Here is a 20,670-nt window from a genome sequence, read left to right as displayed (position 1 = left end):
CTCAATGGCGGAAACCCTCACAGTCGGCGACAAGCACCCGACGGAATCAGCTCGATGCGAGGCTACACTCCGGAGAAAGCTCCACTGTTGCCCTTATATTAAGGAGTTGAGAAGCTCGGAGACTCGATCTGCGACTAGGTGCCGGCGATCGGGTGTGGTGTGAGTCGGAGCTGTGTCCGTCTGTGAGAATCGGGGGAGGGTGGCGAGAGGTCGGCGAAACCAAAGGAAAGGAGGCACGGGTACGGGTTAGGGCACTGTTGCCCTTATATAAGGGTTTAACTTAACTCCCAATGTAAGATACCGTAAAATTTAAATAATAAATGTTATTGGACGAAAAATCTTATTGGATTTTACCAGAATTTTTAGAAATTTTTCGGGATTTAAACGGAGTCCGTATGACCCGTCTTGAGGGGATGGATTTGGGGTACAGTGAAAGTCTGTTTGGAATACCCATTTAAGTGGGAGTTGATTTGGGAATGGACTTAGGATTTAATTAATCTAACCTAGCTTTTATTTCTTATAATTTCTTTTCCTTTTCTCCTCCCCGAATTCGCCCGAACTCTTCCCCTTTCCCCGATTTTCTCTCCCGATCTCCTCCTCCTCCTCACATTTCGCCCGAGACCCCCTTCCTTCTCCGGCGATTCCTCCTCGCCCGATCGCCAGCCACCGCGAGTTCACCTCCAGCAGCGACCTATCCTCTGCGTGCCTCTCTCTTGGCTGTCGATCCTCTCCTCCCTCTCCCTCGCGATTCCTCCCCTAACTCGCGACGCCGACCCTGTGCTGCTTCGACTCGCCGATCGCCGGACATCCATGAGCAGCCGATGTTGGCCACCGCTTCCTGAGCCCTAGCTTCGGGTCTATAACCTCCTTCTTGACCCACGACGCCACCCTAGCTCAACTTGATCTTGGACCAGAGCAAGAATCGGAGCCCTAGCTCCCATTCCTCGTCGCAGTAGCTGTGGATCGCACGACACCAGCTGTAGGGATTGGTTGAGGAGGCGACGTCGGATCAACCTGGTGATGATTCTTCCCTAAGCAGAGCTTGATCTTCTCCATTCCTTGCAGTTGATTGAAGCCTCGAGTGAAGAAGTAGAGGCTTGATGGAGGTGAGTATGGTTCTGTTTATTAGGATTTCAGTAAACCAATTTCTCTATAGTTGGATTCTGGATTTGATCTTGGAAGGAATTTGGTGGTAGTGTTCTTTGTAGCTTCCGGACAGTGAAGGAAAGGCTGCTAACTACTGGATTGCTGCCCTACGTCAAGGTAAATGCCTTACAGTGATGTATTGCTGGGTTACTCATTTGTAGGTTGCTAAATTAAGTTTTTCTAATGGGCTGTAGGGTTTTGTGCTTGCTTAGTTTATGAGTGGTGTGATGTGGATTGGTTGATATTGTGGATTAAGGATTAAGGTTTTGCCTCTAGTGGTAAGTATTGTTTTGGTTGATATAGATTATTATGTGATCATTTTTAGGAGCATTGGATTGGTTGTTGATTGGATTATCAGATGAGGTAGGTTGATGATTTGGTTGTTTGGTTGATGTGGATTTATGATGGAGATTTGAGCTTATGATAGGTTTTGTGGTTGATATCATTATGTGATGGGTTGGTAATTAAGAGAATAGATTTATTGTTGGGTTTAAGATGTGTTGATTAGTGAGTTTTGGATGGATTATTGGATTATGGATTATGTTTGGATCTAGCAGGAGCTGGATTAAGGGATTAGGTAAACTATTTCGATTAGGGTTTACCTAATTTTGGTTAGGGAGTCTATTTAGCTATTTGCTACCTATGTAATTAGCTAAATATATATTATGTGATCGCAGGACTTGGATTCGGGACGAGTGTCTCGACGCGGGATTATTTGACACGATCGACAGATAAAGGCGGGTATTTCTTCCTTGGGCTCTTTATAGTTTCTTTGAAACTTAGTGCATGATTATTATTGGATGGATTAGGCTGCTTTATCTTATATCATGATCGGTTACTGTTTTTCCTGCATGATACTTATGCTTGACCCTTGTGATGATCTATTTAATTCATATATAGTCTCAGCTCTTGATATCTACTCTGTTGTGATTACACGTGTAGAGTAGGTCTTGTAGGGATTGTCGGGTTGTTAGTATTACCATGCTGATTGGGTACATAATGTGGATTGTATGTAGTTTGGTATGTGTTTTAGGAGTCATCATGTTGACCCTACGTTTACATGTTGTATGTACACGCGTGTTTGGTTATGTACTTTTGGAGGAGTTATGTTGATTGTATGTTTGTGGTTTATACACGTGTCGGATGTGTTTATTATTGGAGGATACATGTTGATTGTATTTACGATCTGTGCATATGTGTCCAGGGGGATTATTGGAGATTCTTAGTTGATTATACATGTGTAGTGGGTACATATGTTTGGTGGGATACGTGGAGGTATCATGACGATTATACTCTTGTCGGAGGTATTTATGAGGTTTGGGGTTGTTGCATGGATGATGATTATATATATATATCATGTTCATCATTCATTGCATCTGATGACCGTTGTCTCCCTTGTGGTGAGAGAGTCATCAGTTGGTTTGGTTTAGCACCGCACCCTCGGCCACTCATGGGTAGTGGTAGTTGGAGCAGTTGCTGCTAGTCCTGTCGTGCCACCCGGTCACGAGGTTTAGTGAGATCCGGCGTTGTGAGCAGTCAGGGACCCTGATGCTATGTAGTTAGATAGCTACTAGCGGACTGTCCGCCTCGACCACTATATAGTGGGCTGGAGGGTAGTACAGTCGTCACAGACCCAAGCCTCTCGGCCATACAGGGGTCGTGGTGTTCGGAGAGGTGGCGGGGGTGACCATGGAGCATGCATGCACTTTTGCATATGATGCACGGTGCATCTGGGGGTTATATTTGCATACATGCCTACTAGATACTAGTTGCATGTGTTTGTGGTATGTTGCATTTGTTTGCGATATGATTGTTGCATTTGGTTGCCATGCTGCATACATGTCATTTATTTTACATGTATTTGCAGTCGTATCTATATTGCACAGGTGTCACGGGTATATCTGTTGCAGATCCGGTGAGTTTACCGATCATTGTACCACGTGTCGATTCCAGATTGGGTATGTATCTGTCATCATGTTAGTTGTGGTTTGTACAGTTTATGTCAGGTTATTATGTCAGGTATGTTCAGATGCATTGATTATGATAGTATGATCATGTTCTTATTCCCTACTGAGACTGTATACTTGTGATCTCCATGTTTATTTACGGACCATGCACTATCTTTTCTATTACCCGCTGAGTTACCTATACTCACCACCGCATGTATACATTTATGTTTTCAGGTAGCCTGTAGATGGTTGGTGTCGCTCGGAGTATCCTGTCTGCCGGGTCCTACGTCACATCCGAAGGTCGTTTTTAGTTTTGTATATGTTTTATTTGTATTTGTTGTATTTGGTGGGTTGTTGTATTTGTTGTTGTGGTTGTTGTATAAAGCCTAGCCGGCTAGCAGTGTGTTGATTGTGTTGTATTGGGCTTTCCGTTTTCGTTTTCCACTGTGTTGGTTTGTTTTGTACAGCCGTATGGGCTGTTTTATATATAACTGCGTGGTTGTGATTGTTTCATTCCAGCCGTGTGGGCTGTTATTATAACTGCGTGGTTGTGTATATAAATATTCCAGCCGCATGTGGCTGATGTATATTTTGTTTGTAGTGATGCTTCATATTGTCACCCGTACAGGGGAGATGCTGCCGGATTTTTGTCTAGCAGAGACTTCTTTGAGGGCGTGACAATTTTTGGTATCAGAGCGGGTACGATGCCTGCTTTGCTTTGTTTTGGATTTTCGAGATTTATCTGATACCAATTTTTGGTATCAGAGTAGGTACGATGCCTATTATTCGTGTTTTGGATTTCGTGATTCGGTTTTCTTGATGTGACTTTTCGGGTTTTTGGACCAGGCAGCAGCAGGACATCTCCAGGCCATAGGCGGTATGTTTGCATATTGTTATCATGCATTTCTGTTGGTGTATGTATTGTTGCTCATATAGTTATGACATGTGTTAGTACTTTTGTTAGTACTTGCCTATTTGTTTGTACCATACATTTCATGTGTAGGGTCAATCACTGATCACGGTTGACCTACTGGAGATCAAGGATTTACAGTCTCAGGGGATTTCCTCATATCATACTACTAGTTGGTTGAGAGTTAGAGTCTCATACTAGTCTTGGTTACTATTAGCTAGATGGTGGATGATATCTGTATACCTATGTTGACTTAGTTAGTAGAGTACCGGTTTACTCCTATTGATGATTGATTTACTTGGTTGACTTGAGTAGTTATGGTTTGACTGATTTACCCTTGTTGACTTGGGTAGTGGTGTATCGATTTACCTTAGTTAGTTTCATCAGTGGATGATTAATTTACTCTTATTGGATCGGTTAGGAGATGATCGATTTATTTTGTTGGTCCGACCAGTAGGGGACTGACTTACTCTATTTTTAGAGATTCCTATCTTTGGGATGTTTCAGGCTTGGTTAGATATTTTGACTTGTACCGGTGTAGAAAGGACTGAATTGGCTGTATACCATTATCGGCTTAGCCAGTCTATAGAGGATCGATGTATCCTATTCCATGGGGACTTTGACCATGGACTGTCTGTACCTGATTGGATGACTTAGAAGGTACATTCAGATAGGATACCGTATGGTGTGGAAAAGTGTAAAGCTATGTGCTTAACACTTTGAGATACAATCGTTACAAGGGTATAACTTGGAGAGTACTTTCGGACATATGATTTGTATTGACATGAGAAAGTTGAAGTTAGCTACTTAACCTTTACGTGACCCGGTACCACGTGAAGGAAGAAGCAGGGAATGCTGTTTGGAAATCAGGTCACCACTTAGTGATTTCCTTGAGGTGTTTGGAGAGAGAGTAGTTCTCTACTTCTTTCATCAGCACGATGGATTTTAAGGTGATGACTAGTAAACTCATCTAACGTTGCTCCATGGGAGATCCTGACTCATAGAGCTGTCGGATGTAGTTAGATATCCTTGATGTACCTAGTGATTTACGACCTGTGATGATATAGAGGTAGGGGTATTAGTTGAGTAATACCTAGGAGTTCTGATCATAACTAGGTATAATTTCATATGATGATCTTTGAGGGGTAGAACGTCGATTGACAGATATTTTGATCAGTTATTTAGTTGTAGTGTTTCTCTATCTTTGTGTTCATTGCTCGATAGCGGAGGTTGCTGAGCCTCAGGGTGGAGCAATCATAGTATGATGGGGTACAAGACAATGGTTAGACGACTCAGCTAACATTGTCTATATCAGGTGGCTCAAGACCTTAACCATGTGACCATTTTACTAGATCTTGTAGTCTATATCTCATATTAGAGGGTTTGACCTTTTATCGATATTTGTCGAGGGATAGGATGATTATGAGAGTGTGGAGATATCTTCTGGATGGGTAGACTCTTAGTCAAAAGGTTGTGTGACCCTTTGACTTCGGATTGACCTTCTTTTACTATGGATATATGAGTATCTAAGAGGATGAGATGATGAGATTTGGTAGACCTTTTGGATACATTTAGTATGTTGGTAGTGGGTGTGGAAGATTGGATGCTTTCCTTTTTCTCTATCTGTGTTTAGGAGACTATCTGGTATGATTGATTGATGTTGAGGATGATTTGGGATTGATAGATATTAGGAGATCAGGTGTGGGGATAGGCTGTCTTTTATGATCTATTAGTGGATATTTGACTTGATGGTCTATTATTTGGTGTTTGATGTTGTTAGTGACATGGAGTGATATGTCTGTGATAATTATGGATTTGGTGATTTGTAGTTGGTGATTTGATCATAGATTACAGACTTGTTGAGGATCTTATGGTTGAGTGAGTATGTCGTACGTACATTATGAGTCATTGGTGTTACTATTTAAGTATACCGTGCCTAGATGTTTTTATGGACTCAATGTACTTGGTATTCCTAGGGTGTTTGGATCAGTTTTCATTGTCTTCATTGACAGTGTTGTGATCTATTCCCGATCCGAGGTGGATCACGTACACTAGCTTCGCATAGTTCTAGAGATGTTTCGACGGAAACATCTATATGTGAGGTTCAGTGGTACATATTGATTGTCTTCTATGAGATTTCTGGAACACGTTGTGTTTAGTAGAGGATATCGGTGGATCCATAGGAGATAGAGGCTGTTATCAGTTGGGAGTAGGCGTAGTCTATATTGGAGATTCGTTGTTCCTTTCGTGGTCTGGCTGGATATTATTGGAGATTAGTTGAGGGTTTCTCCAGCATTTATGTCGTTGACTGGATTGTTCAGGATGAGTATGGAATTTTCCTGGATAGACGCTTACGAGATCAGTTTCAGGAGTTGAAACGAGAAGTTGTTAACTGTACTGTCTTAGCTATACTTTCTAGTGTAGACGGATTTGTACTCTACATAGATGCATCGTGTCTGGGAGTCGGTGCAGTTCCAATATAGCATGAGCGGAGTAGTCTCGTGCTAGTAGTGAGAATTCTCGTGTAGTGAGAATGAGATTCTTTCTTTGTGGGAGATTATATGTGTTTCTGAGTCACTGCTTGTCCGGGAGGAGTTATTGTAGGAAACACCTTGATCTGGATTTGCGATACATTCGGGTGACATCTGATGTGTGGAGACATTGGAGCACTCTTATTGGTGGAACGATATGAAGAAAGACATCGCGGATTCTGTAGCTTGTTGTCTATTATGTCAGCAAGTGGAGGCTGAACATCAATGATTAGTAGGATTATCTCCGTTGAGTTGGATACTGAAGTGGAGTTGGGAGCATGTTATGATGGATTTTGTTGTGGGATTATCTTGGACATGGAGAGGATATGATGGTTTGGGTAATCATTGTTGAGTGATGACTTGCTTCCTAGCTATGGATTTGTGGGACGGATTCTTTAGATTGAGTAGCAAGGTTATACTCTAGAGGGATTACCGGACTGGATGATGTATTTCTGAGTATTGTTTTGGATGGAGATCAGTGATTTCACATCATGGTTTTTGATTATGGTTACAGCAGACTGTGGATTAGGAGTTTCACTTTAGTATAGATTTTCATCTCAGACTGATGGATAGTTTGAGCGCCCTATACAGATGTTGGAGGATCTATTGATAGTGGATTTTGGATTTTAGAGGCGTTTGATTTATCCACAGTTGGCTAGATTGCAGAGTGAGAGTAGCGGGAGTAGGGTGAGTTCATAGCTCACAGAGTTGTCGCTAGTCACTTGGAGGAGGATTATCATGTTTAGAGATATGTTTACGATACTAGGGTTGGAGATTTGTTCATCATACTTGGATAGAGTGGTATATGAGTTTGTTGCTTGGATGTTATGCTTGGAGGAGGATCCCTGAGTTGACCAGTAAATTTGGGGACCAAATTTTTATTAGTGGGGGAGAATGTAAGATACCGTAAAATTTAAATAATAAATGTTATTGGACGAAAAATCTTATTGGATTTTACCAGAATTTTTAGAAATTTTTCGGGATTTAAACGGAGTCCGTATGACCCGTCTTGAGGGGATGGATTTGGGGTACAGTGAAAGCCTGTTTGGAATACCCATTTAAGTGGGAGTTGATTTGGGAATGGACTTAGGATTTAATTAATCTAACCTAGCTTTTATTTCTTATAATTTCTTTTCCTTTTCTCCTCCCGAATTTGCCCGAACTCTTCCCCTTTCCCCGATTTTCTCTCCCGATCTCCTCCTCCTCCTCACATTTCGCCCGAGACCCCCTTCCTTCTCCGGCGATTCCTCCTCGCCCGATCGCCAGCCACCGCGAGTTCACCTCCAGCAGCGACCTATCCTCTGCGTGCCTCTCTCTTGGCTGTCGATCCTCTCCTCCCTCTCCCTCGCGATTCCTCCCCTAACTCGCGACGCCGACCCTGTGCTGCTTCGACTCGCCGATCGCCGGACATCCATGAGCAGCCGATGTTGGCCACCGCTTCCTGAGCCCTAGCTTCGGGTCTATAACCTCCTTCTTGACCCACGACGCCACCCTAGCTCAACTTGATCTTGGACCAGAGCAAGAATCGGAGCCCTAGCTCCCATTCCTCGTCGCAGTAGCTGTGGATCGCACGACACCAGCTGTAGGGATTGGTTGAGGAGGCGACGTCGGATCAACCTGGTGATGATTCTTCCCTAAGCAGAGCTTGATCTTCTCCATTCCTTGCAGTTGATTGAAGCCTCGAGTGAAGAAGTAGAGGCTTGATGGAGGTGAGTATGGTTCTGTTTATTAGGATTTCAGTAAACCAATTTCTCTATAGTTGGATTCTGGATTTGATCTTGGAAGGAATTTGGTGGTAGTGTTCTTTGTAGCTTCCGGACAGTGAAGGAAAGGCTGCTAACTACTGGATTGCTGCCCTACGTCAAGGTAAATGCCTTACAGTGATGTATTGCTGGGTTACTCATTTGTAGGTTGCTAAATTAAGTTTTTCTAATGGGTTGTAGGGTTTTGTGCTTGCTTAGTTTATGAGTGGTGTGATGTGGATTGGTTGATATTGTGGATTAAGGATTAAGGTTTTGCCTCTAGTGGTAAGTATTGTTTTGGTTGATATAGATTATTATGTGATCATTTTTAGGAGCATTGGATTGGTTGTTGATTGGATTATCAGATGAGGTAGGTTGATGATTTGGTTGTTTGGTTGATGTGGATTTATGATGGAGATTTGAGCTTATGATAGGTTTTGTGGTTGATATCATTATGTGATGGGTTGGTAATTAAGAGAATAGATTTATTGTTGGGTTTAAGATGTGTTGATTAGTGAGTTTTGGATGGATTATTGGATTATGGATTATGTTTGGATCTAGCAGGAGCTGGATTAAGGGATTAGGTAAACTATTTCGATTAGGGTTTACCTAATTTTGGTTAGGGAGTCTATTTAGCTATTTGCTACCTATGTAATTAGCTAAATATATATTATGTGATCGCAGGACTTGGATTCGGGACGAGTGTCTCGACGCGGGATTATTTGACACGATCGACAGATAAAGGCGGGTATTTCTTCCTTGGGCTCTTTATAGTTTCTTTGAAACTTAGTGCATGATTATTATTGGATGGATTAGGCTGCTTTATCTTATATCATGATCGGTTGCTGTTTTTCCTGCATGATACTTATGCTTGACCCTTGTGATGATCTATTTAATTCATATATAGTCTCAGCTCTTGATATCTACTTTGTTGTGATTACACGTGTAGAGTAGGTCTTGTAGGGATTGTCGGGTTGTTAGTATTACCATGCTGATTGGGTACATAATGTGGATTGTATGTAGTTTGGTATGTGTTTTAGGAGTCATCATGTTGACCCTACATTTACATGTTGTATGTACACGCGTGTTTGGTTATGTACTTTTGGAGGAGTTATGTTGATTGTATGTTTGTGGTTTATACACGTGTCGGATGTGTTTATTATTGGAGGATACATGTTGATTGTATTTACGATCTGTGCATATGTGTCCAGGGGGATTATTGGAGATTCTTAGTTGATTATACATGTGTAGTGGGTACATATGTTTGGTGGGATACGTGGAGGTATCATGACGATTATACTCTTGTCGGAGGTATTTATGAGGTTTGGGGTTGTTGCATGGATGATGATTATATATATATATCATGTTCATCATTCATTGCATCTGATGACCGTTGTCTCCCTTGTGGTGAGAGAGTCATCAGTTGGTTTGGTTTAGCACCGCACACTCATGGGTAGTGGTAGTTGGAGCAGTTGCCGCTAGTCCTGTCGTGCCACCCGGTCACGAGGTTTAGTGAGATCCGGCGTTGTGAGCAGTCAGGGACCCTGATGCTATGTAGTTAGATAGCTACTAGCGGACTGTCCGCCTCGACCACTATATAGTGGGCTGGAGGGTAGTACAGTCGTCACAGACCCAAGCCTCTCGGCCATACAGGGGTCGTGGTGTTCGGAGAGGTGGCGGGGGTGACCATGGAGCATGCATGCACTTTTGCATATGATGCACGGTGCATCTGGGGGTTATATTTGCATACATGCCTACTAGATACTAGTTGCATGTGTTTGTGGTATGTTGCATTTGTTTGCGATATGATTGTTGCATTTGGTTGCCATGCTGCATACATGTCATTTATTTTACATGTATTTGCAGTCGTATCTATATTGCACAGGTGTCACGGGTATATCTGTTGCAGATCCGGTGAGTTTACCGATCATTGTACCACGTGTCGATTCCAGATTGGGTATGTATCTGTCATCATGTTAGTTGTGGTTTGTACAGTTTATGTCAGGTTATTATGTCAGGTATGTTCAGATGCATTGATTATGATAGTATGATCATGTTCTTATTCCCTACTGAGACTGTATACTTGTGATCTCCATGTTTATTTACGGACCATGCACTATCTTTTCTATTACCCGCTGAGTTACCTATACTCACCACCGCATGTATACATTTATGTTTTCAGGTAGCCTGTAGATGGTTGGTGTCGCTCGGAGTATCCTGTCTGCCGGGTCCTACGTCACATCCGAAGGTCGTTTTTAGTTTTGTATATGTTTTATTTGTATTTGTTGTATTTGGTGGGTTGTTGTATTTGTTGTTGTGGTTGTTGTATAAAGCCTAGCCGGCTAGCAGTGTGTTGATTGTGTTGTATTGGGCTTTCCGTTTTCGTTTTTCCGCTGTGTTGGTTTGTTTTGTACAGCCGTATGGGCTGTTTTATATATAACTGCGTGGTTGTGATTGTTTCATTCCAGCCGTGTGGGCTGTTATTATAACTGCGTGGTTGTGTATATAAATATTCCAGCCGCATGTGGCTGATGTATATTTTGTTTGTAGTGATGCTTCATATTGTCACCCGTACAGGGGAGATGCTGCCGGATTTTTGTCTAGCAGAGACTTCTTTGAGGGCGTGACACCCAATTAGCCCCTTCAAATAATAAATTTTCCATTGCCTCCTTAGACTCAATAATTTATCCTCTTAAACTCTACCTCACAACCTCCAAATAAGTCGGGAAAAATATCTAAAAATTCCCATAAATCATTATAGGTTATTTTGTTTTGTCGTATCTCACAGGTTGTTACCTCACCCAATCCGTTGACACTGCCCAGATCCAACGTCGATTCCCTCCCGACAACCGGCGAAATCCACCGATTGAGATCTGTCGCCGTCGTTAACCAAGATCAGAGAAAGGAGAAAGGGTTCGGGGAGAAAAAGGGTTCGGCTCTAACTAACCTCTCTTCTTCTCAAAGCTCCGAGGTCCCCTCCTCGCCGGCGCCACCGAGAGAAGAAGAAGTCACCGGTCTCGGTCGCGTGACGTCTGAGATCGCGAGGAGCAGAGGAGGAACAGAGAAATCGAAGGAAAATAGGAAGGCTTCGGGGCTTTATAGCGAGGTTAATCCGAACCTTAGGTTAGCTTAATTAAAACCTAAGTTTAACCTTAGTCAATTCCTACTTAATTTGGGTATTCTAAACCTGCCTCTATCTAGCCCCGTCGACATACCCCTCAAACTGAGTCATATGGACTCCGTTTAACTCCAGAAAAATTTCTAAAAATTCTTAAAAATTTTCCTAAGGTTATCCCGCGATAACCTAACAATAACTTCACATATATTACAGTTTTGATTAAGCATCCTTTTCAAAAAGTATTTCAAAGTTGAGTTCAAAAATTATTTTCAAGTAATTTTCAAGAAATCCTTTAAGTAAAATTTATTTGCAAGGAATTTCACAAAGTATTTTTGAAACTTTGAGTTTCCAAAAGAGTGTTCAAAAATGTGAATTTGAAGAATATGATTTTGAAAAGATAATGCTTGAAAAAATAATTTTGTAAAAGAAACTTTCAAAAAGTATTTGATTAAGAGAATTTAAGATATTTTTCAAAAAGATTTGTAAAGAAGTTTTATCAAGCATTTTTCAAAAAGTATTTTGAAACATTTTGCAAAATATATTTTCAAAAAGTAAGATTTTGAATAATCTATGAAATAATAATTTTTTATTTAAAAATTATGTCCTTCAGTAAGTCGGTCTCCCTTAACCAGACACTCTTTTTAGATTTTCTTGTTACCCACAAAGAAGATATTCCTACATGTGTCTAAGGGTCATGGTTGACTTAAAGGCCTAAAGACTTATATAATATACCCAATCAATCATTAATCAAGATCTAAAAATTATTTCTTAAGAAAATAGATTTATAAGTTTTCAAAATACATTTTAAGAAAATATTTTAAATTTTAATTTTCTTAGCATCTCACCCATTCTAAAATTTTCAAGTATGGTAATCCTATAATTGTGTGAGATGACTTTATTGATTTTGAGGTTATTGAAGTTTAAATTAAATTTTAGTTAAACTTTGATTATTGTAAGTTAAATAGATGGTAACATTTATTTTGTGAATTAATGTTCAGTTTAGGAATTGTAAAGTTATTAAGTGGATTAGGTTAAGAATTGTTTTTAATAGCTATGGTTATAGGTTGATTGCTAGATTATTGATTGATTTAAACATAATTTAAAAGTTAGTTTTAATTGAGTTTAGTATTATTATTAATTAGATTAAGAATTAATTTTAATTGTTGATTAAAGTTTTATAATTAATAGTTATGAATTAATTGATTATGAATTATTATTAATTTCTTAGGAATTAATTAAGTAAAGATTTTAGGATTAGTTGTAAAAATTTAATTTTGTTTAAAGTTAAAGTACTTTATTTGTTGATTAAAGATAAGATTTCAAGTTGAAATTTATTAAGAATTAATTAAGTGTATTAACTTAATTTAAGTTAATAGTTAATAATTAGGGTTAATTAATTAATTTAGTTTTCTAATTAAGTTTTAAAATAATTTAAGTTTTAATTAATTTTTAAAATTATTTGAAATTCAGTTTTAAAATAATTTGAAATTATTTTTTTTTTAAATAAAATTAATTAAGTTTTATAAAATAAATTTAATTAAGTGTTTTTAAAATAATTAAGTTTTTAAAATAATTTTAATTAAGTTTTTAAAATGATTTTAATTAAGTTTTTTTTTAAAAAAAATAATTTTAATTAAGTTTTTAAAATAATTTTAATTAAGTTTTTTAAAATAATTTTAATTAAGTTTTTAAAATGATTTTAATTAAGTTTTTTTTTAAATAATTAAGTTTTTAAAATAATTTTAATTAAGTTTTTAAAATGATTTTAATTAAGTTTTTTTTAAAAAAATAATTTTAATTAAGTTTTTGAAATAATTTTAATTAAGTTTTTAAAATAACTTTAATTATGTTTTTAAAATAATTAAGTTAGGTTTGAATTAATTTAGTTTGAATTAGATTTGAATTAAATTTAAATTTAATTTAGTTAGATTTGAATTAAGTTTAAATCAAATTAGAATTTATTGAAAAAGGTTATTGAACCCATGTTAGATTCAAACTTAGCTTTGGGTTAATCAAGCAGGCGTCCTAAGGATAAGTTTCAGTTCAGTGGCGAGGCATATGACCTACTTGAATATCATTAGACCACTTGCTGAAGACTTTCCAAACTGTTCCCACCCAAAAAACTTAATACTAAATTTTGGTCTAACTAGCCCATGTTTTACTGGGGTAGCTTCAGTCAGATCCACTAAGTTTAGTGCACCAGGTAGAATTCCAAATTCAGCCTAGACATGCCTTCGACAAAGTTTCCTTGACGTAATATCATCCCAATCTATTCCGGTGCTATGTTGTTAGGGTTTTGGTAAACCTTTTTTAACTAACCGTTCTAAACTAGTAGCATAAAGAAAAGATGCATGACATGTTAAATAATAGATAAGTATGCATTTACATGGCAAGTCATACAATTCAAACAAGTCATACATAATTTGTTTAGTTGTTTATTTATTGTGTTATTGTTGTTTTATTGATTTATTGCTATTGTTTTATGAATTAGTTTTAATATTATTGTTATTATTATTATTATTATCACTATTGTTATTTTTGTTATTATTGTTTATTATTATTATTATTAATAATAATAATAATACTAATAATATTATTATTATTATTATTATTTAGTTTCATAATTAAAAGGTACATGATTATAATTAGGTTTGTGGAAGTTTTGTTTTAGATTTAGTTTTGATTTATAACTTAAATCTAGATTTTGTGAGTTGATAAAATTATTAATAATGTTTTCTAACTTAACAAGTTTATTTTGCAAAACATTATTTTGTTTTTCTAATTTTCTAAACTTTGATTTATAGTTTAGTTTCTTATTTTTATTTAAATTTTTTGTTAAACTATGTTTATCTAATTCTAGATAATTATTATTTTGATTTAAATTCAAATTATCTTGAATAAATAAACTTTGATTAACTGAATCGGGATCTTGATTAAGATTTGAGTTGATTTGATCAATTTTAATTATATTTGAATTAATTAAGTTTTTATTAGTTAGATTTGAATTTTCATGCATTTTTAATTTCATATTACCATTCAAGCAAGAAGGATCTAAAGTATGCAAATTTTCGTATAAATTAAATTTATTTACCATATTTGCTCCCCCTGAATCCTTGGGTCTTTTCTCCGGACATTGATATTTGTAGTATCCCATCTTTTTGCACTTGAAACATTCGATGTGATCCTTCCTTTTCCGGACTCTAGGCATCTGTTCCTCCTTTGCCTCTAGTTGTGCAGATCGACTCATCGGGCATTTATTTTTGTAGTGCCCTTTTTCTCTGCACTTGAAACATGTTATATATTCTTTAAATTTTGAATTTACAATATTACCTTCTGAATCCTTATTAGGATTCTCCCCCTTGACCATTGCCACTTCGGATTCAGGCTCGAACATTTGGTCGGGCTTGGGTTCGGGTTTGGACACTTGTTCTGAGTCGAGTTTGGATCCATCAGCCTCCTCCTCAGCCACCAGTGCGATGAAGCTGCTTTCGTCTTGTTCTTCTAGATCTGATTCTGAGGATTGCTCTCTGAATTCGGACTCAGATTCGAACTCACTTTCGCCTTGATCTTCTTGCCTTAATGGGGTCTCGTGAAGCTCAATTAATTTGGTCCACATCTCGAAGGTGTTCTTGTAATTTTCTAATTGACACAAAATTTTGTTAGGCAAAACACTAATTAATATATCTATGACCTTTGTGTTTGCTTGTGGGTTCCGAGAAGATTGTCTCAGTGCGATCCAATTGTCAAAACTCTCACTTCCGATGAAAGATTCCATCATTTATCACCAGATATTGAAATAAACTTGATCGTACAGTGGAGGTTCGTAGATGCTTCTTCCTTCTTGATAGGATGTCGACATTCTAAAAAAATAGAAAACAAATTTCCAAGACTTGCGTCTTGGGATTAGCAGTGCGAGATAAATATAGATAAGAAAAATATTCTAAAAGAAAAGAAAAAGTTTTTAAAAAAAATACTTTGAAAATCGGTTAAGAACTTTCAGAGCTAACGAGGCTCTGATACCAATTGATAGGATCGAGTAGCGCGATAGAGGGGGGGGGTGAATATCGCTTCTTTTTTTAAAAACTATTCTTTTCGTATTTAAATCAAAGTCGTGCACAGCGGAAAGTAAATAGAGACACAAATGTTTTACTTCGTTCAGAGCCTAGCTCGACTCCTACTCGAAGGCACGCGGTCCTTGACTGCACCGATGGGCAAAACACTAAAACTCTTCTCTCCGAAGTCCTCGGAGAGAAGCAGATCGTACAAGTACAATGGAATAAGATAGTAACAAGCCTACTATCTTATTTACAATTAAGTGCAATATAAAATAAGTATACCGACAAATGAATCGAAGATTTAGCGTAGGTCGGTGCTTCCGAATGACGTAGCTTGTTGTACTGATGAAGATGAGTCGCTTGCAGAGCAGTAACTTGTGACCAGAAAAGTTCTTATTTGCCTCTGACCTCGAGCCTTAATTTATAGGTGGACTGAGGTTCGGTCGACCGATCCCTCTGTTCGGTCGACCGAACCAGCTTCGATCACCCGCAGCTGGAGTCTGAAGCTGGTTCGTAAATTCTGCATTAATTGGCCTTCAATGGTTCGGTCGACCGAACCCTTTTATCGGTCGACCGAACAAGCTTTTACCTTGTTCGATAGTCTGCCAGAATCTTGATTTAATGCGCATTAATTGCTGATTGGAACGGTCGACCGATCCTCTGGTTTGGTCGACCAATCAAGCTTCGATAGGACTATACTTCGCTTTGGTCTGAACTGAACTCTAGTCTGAGTCAAGCCGATTCGGTCGACCGATCCTCTTGTTCGGTTGACCGATCAGGCCGAACCTGCAAAACAGAGTTAAACAATATTCCTGCAAAACAAAGGTTAGCACAGTAATAATATATTATGCATGAGTAATATTAGACAGTAGAACTGTCTTGATCTTAACTTGGAAACCTTTCCAGTTTCTTCAGTTGGATCAGTGACCTTAGGTTGTTCCCTTCAGGAACTCGACCTCACTGTCGCTCCTCCAGTTGCTTACCTCAACTTACCTGCCAAACATAGTCCTCCAGACTTGTTTGGACTTTTGTCTGCTCAGTGTCTGATCGCCTGATCCACTAAGACTTTTCCTGCAATACCATATTAGCGAACAGCAATAATAGTGATACAGAAAATAATGGTAAACCTAAACCTAGATTTACCGAGATCCACTTGTCCGGTCGACCGCGCGCGGTCGACCGGAAACCATCCGATCAACCTTGCTTGGAGTTCACTCCTCCAAGACTTCCCGTTACCTAAGGTTACCACCCCCTAGGATTTTCTCAACCTGGCTTCACTCACTAGACTCAGTACTCGGCTACCCAGGGATCATGTCCTCCAAACCTATCCACCTGGCTTCCGCTATACCGAGATTTCTACTCTTGCCTAGCCTACAACTAGGACTCAGTATTCGACTACCCAGGGATCAAGTCCTCCAGACCTATCCACCTGGCTTCCACTATACTGAGATTTCTCCCCTTGCCTAGCCTACAACTAGGACTTTTCGTGAACATACTTATGCATACTTAAACATATTTGTCTGACATTAAAATCTTGGAGGTCGATTGCACCAACAACCACTACATGGGTAGTGGCACAGCATTCAGGGTGTGTATGGTAGTTTTCTCTGTCAAATTTCGTTGGTCCACTCATGTGTAGTGTGATGCAGCATAGTAGCGGGCAGAGATCCCTCCTCTGGATTATCTTAGGGAGATGAGAGCATTGCGCTCCCTCACTATGTTTGAGGTAGGAGGATAGGTGTACTCTGACAGCATTCTGTCCATTCGGTCACTTAGGAGCAGTGATGGCAGAGTGCATGGTTGTCATAGCCCTACCCACTCAGTCTCACCATCATGTATGAAATGGTTGACTGGCATCAGGGGTAACCATGTCATATTACATCATATGCACAGATTGCATTTATTGTATCTGATTGTTGCATATTGGATGCTGCATTTTGATGACTGCATATGATTGGCATGCATACATGATACATTCTTATTTGGTCTAACTAACTTTACTTGTTGTATGTTCACAGTTATATACTCAGATAGAACTTGCTGGTGAGTATAGTTTATTTCAGTTTTGCATTGCTTATTATTGTTTCATGAAATTGTATTACATGTTTACTGTTGGTTTCTACAATTTATTCAATTATGCATTTTATTATATAGTTTAAGAGACCGTACTTTAGGTTATTGCTAGTAGTTATATGTTACTATACATATCTATTAGTTACCTACAGAGTTCATTGAACCCACCCCGTTGATATTACTATTTCAGGTTGAGGCCTTCGGGAGATTCCAGTCGCTAGCTCCTTTTATCATGACGGATTCTAGTTTTTAGACTTTTAGTTTCTTGTTGAGTTTTATTGTACTATGGACTGTGTGATTGTATTTGTGGACTTTATGTCAAGTATTTGGGTTTGCTACTCTTGTTTTCCACTACGGTATTTACATTACATCATGGAGTTTGTTTTCCTCATTGTAGTGGAGTAGGTTATCTATGATGATTTCTATATCATTGTGTTCTTTTAATAATATATATCGTTAGCCGGAGGCTACATTATAAACTGCGTGGATTGTTTTCTTATTCTGTATTGTATTGTTCTGGCTGTGTGGGCTGAGTATATGGATATATGTGTCTCAGGATTCATATTATCACTGGTATAGAGGAGATGCTGTCAGATTTTCATCTGGAGGGGACTCCTCGGTGCATGACAAATTTATTTTAAATTTAACTCTTAATTTAAATTTAATTTTTATTTTTATTTTTATCTTAAATTTAACTCTTAATTTAAATCTAAATTTAAATTTATTTTACACAAGTATACCAACAACTTCTTAGAGATCTAGAAGGTTGTACTTTTAGTTGTTAAAGTCACATCGTGGAGTCGCAAGAACTTCTTTCAAGCAGTGCGTAAGAAGGCAATCGCAGAAGAAAGTTGTCTATTGTGCTCTTGATGGAAGGCAGCTTATATAGGCAATTCTGGGCGCATAGATCCCTTCCGAGCGCCTAGACCGTGACGTCATCCAACCAATCAATGTCCTCCAAGATGGTGAGCAGATAAGCCTTGGGCATTCTAGGCGGCCAGACCAGTTCCAAGTGCCCGGACTAGTTTTGGGGCCCAGACCACTCTGGGCGCCTGGATCCCTACCTGGCGCCTGGACCACCTTTTCCAGTAAATGTTTTCCTGCAAGAAAAAGATAGTCCGAGATAAATAAAAATTATACTACCGTGCAAAACAAAGTTAGCACAATATATAACAAGAAGAGTAGTAATTAGATTTTGTCTATTCGATACTAGAATCTAGTCAAGATCTCAACTTAAATTTCCAAAATTGATTTAGGTTGGATCGACGCCTACTGTTTCCTCAAACGGGGAATGCGTCCTCACCAGATCACTCCCCTCCAGTAACTTACCTTAACTTGCCGCTTTACCAGACATCCGGTCAGCCTGTCGACCTATCTGGACTTTGTGCTAGTTATCCGGTCAGCACGTTGACCTAGTTAGACTTTGTGCTAGATATTTGGTCAACCCGTCAACCTATCTGTACTTTGTACCAGCTATCCAGTTGGCCCATTGGCCTAGCTGGACTTCATGCCAGATATCCGGTCAGCCCGTCGACCTATCTGGACTTCTCCTGCACACTTTGTTAACTCATTAGATCGCAATAAACCTAACTTAAATTAATTTGTTTTTCATCAAACCTGAGTTAGACCGTTAGTGTAACCTGCACCAACACTAAGTCCTTAATTCACAAATACATCTTTCCATCTTAGATATATTTTGATATGTCTAACGTTATAAAACTCATTCACATGTTGGGTGGATTTAGCGGAGGGGATGATCCGAAGAAGGACAAAGGAAAAAAAGCAAAGCACACATGAAAGAGAAGGTGCCAGCAAAGGGAAAAGGAAAGAGACTTGCTTAAGATGAAGGTAAAACTAATGAATTCAGTGTTTTACTTAGAAATGAAGATGAGAAGTTTAGATTTGATAACTAGTTTAGTTGTAAATTAGTTTATACACTTTACATAGATAGTACAACCATGGAGTGCTTGGGAATAAGAGATGATGTGGATTGGTTGATTGGTAATATAGAATGGAGTGAATTGATGTACACTAGTGAACCAACCTACCCACACCTTGTCCTCAAATTTTTAATTTCCTTAGAGTCTAATTTCACTTTGAATGATGATCATGATGGCAAATTAGCTTTTGATTAATGAATCATGATTATCTTTGGACTCTTTATGAATTTAATAATTGTTTTCGATTACCCACAGGGGTATCTTGCAAGTTTGATTACAGATATAATGCCAACTCCTTTTGGAGCTTGATCACTGGTCTAAGTGAACCCCATGACCCATCTAGGTATAAAGCCTCCCATATGCAGAACCCCATCTTTCGATACCCTCACCGTGTTATGAGCAAGATGATCTATGGTAGAGGTGAGAGTGATGGTGTGGTAAGAAAGGTGGAGCTTTACTCTATATGGGCTTCATAAGGTAGAATTTGATGGAGGGTTCTATTTTTTGCAAACTATGCAGAGAGCGGGTAAGGCAAACTCGGGAACAATTATATTTGGTGGGTTCATTACAACCATTGCTAGGAAGCTTGAACTAGACATTTCAAGTTTAGAAACAATACATGGAAATATCAAAATAAACATTAACACGTGCTTAGCAATGAAAATAATTTGTCAGGATGAAAATGGATTCAGTTTTCCTAAAAGGGAAGGGTTTCCTGTCCCTTTACCAAATCTAGAGTACACAATAATTTGTAACTCCAATAATTGGATTATTAAGGATCCAATTCCTCGTTCCTCCACATCCCCTAGAGAGGATCACGAGTATCCCTCACTTAGAGGCCCGTTGTCGGTCGGATTTTTTGATCTGGCTAGATATTCTTTTGTTTACGGTAATATGGGACCATCTAGCTTTAATTTCTCTGCTTTCCATACATCATTAGACTCTCTTCATGAGAAGAAAGACATTTCTCATAAGTTATTGGAGGATCACTATGACTTCACTCATGAACAGTTCCAATATGTATAGGATCATTTTCAAAAGAGGGATAATTTTAATAGTAGAGTATCCAATTTCGTAGGAGACTAATACACACACCAAGAGAGAATGATTGAGTTTACGGACTCCATGGATATCATGGGTCGGCAGGTGGCCACGTTATACCAATATTATGAAGATATCTTCTAGGGCCACGATTTCCACTAGGAA

At 38.6% G+C, this 20,670-nt stretch overlaps 2 long non-coding RNA genes across 2 annotated transcripts; both read left to right on the top strand.

The window, feature by feature from the left end:
• The first annotated feature begins 533 nt into the window (after positions 1-533).
• LOC121977524 lies at positions 534-1,881 on the top strand. Its single transcript, XR_006110894.1, has 3 exons — positions 534-1,106; positions 1,197-1,263; positions 1,824-1,881. It is a non-coding gene; the product is annotated as an uncharacterized LOC121977524 (long non-coding RNA).
• A 5,816-nt stretch (positions 1,882-7,697) lies between these two features.
• On the top strand, positions 7,698-9,020 carry LOC121977523. The gene is made up of 3 exons (XR_006110893.1): positions 7,698-8,245; positions 8,336-8,402; positions 8,963-9,020. It is a non-coding gene; the product is annotated as an uncharacterized LOC121977523 (long non-coding RNA).
• Positions 9,021-20,670: the final 11,650 nt, after the last annotated feature.

This window comes from Zingiber officinale, chromosome 4B (assembly GCF_018446385.1).
Source record: "Zingiber officinale cultivar Zhangliang chromosome 4B, Zo_v1.1, whole genome shotgun sequence".
Lineage (NCBI taxonomy): Eukaryota > Viridiplantae > Streptophyta > Magnoliopsida > Zingiberales > Zingiberaceae > Zingiber > Zingiber officinale.
This window is presented reverse-complemented; position numbering and strand designations above follow the sequence as displayed.